Source organism: Protobothrops mucrosquamatus, unplaced genomic scaffold (genome assembly GCF_001527695.2).
Source record: "Protobothrops mucrosquamatus isolate PMUCROS unplaced genomic scaffold, P.Mucros_1.0 scaffold4750, whole genome shotgun sequence".
Lineage (NCBI taxonomy): Eukaryota > Metazoa > Chordata > Lepidosauria > Squamata > Viperidae > Protobothrops > Protobothrops mucrosquamatus.
The window spans coordinates 55,256-56,965 of NW_015390642.1; positions in this window are offsets into that span (position 1 = coordinate 55,256).

Below are 1,710 nucleotides of genomic sequence, written 5' to 3' on the forward strand. Positions count from 1 at the left end.
GGATATGGGGGATTATTATTCTTCCAGTGAAATAAATCTGAAGTTGAGAAAGGCAACTGGAGAAGCCCCGTTGAAGGAAACTTCCCTGCTGGTGGGTAAATCTCATCCTGGCTCTATCCAGGGGTTCTCAACCTTGGCAACTTTAAGACTTGTGGACTTCAACTCCCAGAATTCTATAGCCAGCAATGCTGGCTGTGGAATTCTGGGAGTTGAAGTCCACATGCCTTAAAATTGTCAAGGTTGAGAAACACTGATCCAGGATCTTTCCCTCCCCCCCCCCGTCCACTCCACAAGGGTCCTCAGGAATGGTCAGGATGGACCGAGAGATTGAGCCAGTAGCTCCTTGCGATGGCAAAGGATTTACAGCTTTCCATCCTTTCCTTTTTTTCCTTTCTCCTCTTCCTCTCCCTCAGCACACATTTAAGCAAACCTAATTTCCAATTTAGTTGTCTTCATGTCCCATCAACATTGCTTTCCTCTCTTCTCATAATTCAGCCAGAATTTCACCTTCCTTCCTGGAATTCCTTCTTGTTCCGGTCTCATGAAAGCATTTCATCCCATTTATCTTACAAAGCAAGTATACCTGCAAAATATTTCAGTCTCGACTTCCCTGGAGGGGGGAGAGTGGGTCGAGGGGGGTGGAAGGGAGAGGCGGGGGGGGGGATCTGCTCTGTTCAAAGAGGCTGGGAGCTGCCATGATGCTTTGGGGCTTCGCTGCCCCAGAGTCAGAGAGGGGACCTTAAACTATGATTCCCTTTCAGCCCAGGATGTCAGCTAAGCCCTCAGTATTATTCACCACTGTGATGAACAATGCGGGAAAAGGGCACTCCGGAGAAATTAACAACTACTACTACTACTACTACTACTACTACTACTACTACTACTACTACTACTACTAATAATAATAATAATAATAATAATAATAATAATAGTAAAGTTGGAAGGGACCTTGGAGGTCATCTAGTCCAACCCCCTGCTCAGGCAGGAAACCCTATACCATTTCGGACAAATGGCTGTCCAGTCTCTTCTTAAAAAACTTCCAGTGATGGAGCATTCACTGCTTCTGGAGGCAGGTTGTTCCACTGGTTAATTGTTCTAACTGTCAGGAAGTTTCTCCTCAGTTCTAGGTTGCTTCTCTCCTTGGTTAGTTTCCACCCGTTGCTTCTTGTCCTGCCTTCAGGCGCTTTGGAGAATAGCTTGACTCCCTCTTCTTTGTGGCAGCCCCTGAGATATTGGAACATGCTGCAGGATAGTGGAAATACTTTTATTAAGGCTGCACAATGGATTGAAACGTTTTTCAAAAAAAATCCCACTCCAGAAGCTTATGGGCTTTCATACAGTTCCCACAGAAACAAAACATCCATGAAACCTTAAAAGTTTTACTTTACAATCCTAAAAGAGAATTTTCTGCCCCATTTAAGAGGGGGCGATCCGGGTCTCTTCCACTGTGAATAGGAGAGGAGGCAGGGTGGATAAGGGGGCAAAAGAGACCCTGAAGCTTAAGTGGCATATGAAGGATATTTTTAATAACATTTTTTTTTTAAGTAACACCCAGCCAGGGAACTTTTTTCTCTCTTCACCACAATTAGGAACGGCTTTGTGTTTTTTTGAAAAGATTTCAGGATAAAACGTTAAGATTTTTAGGACTCCTCTCCCTCTCTGTGGGGACTCACGAATGTATGACAACAATTCTCTCATTTCAAGGAACAG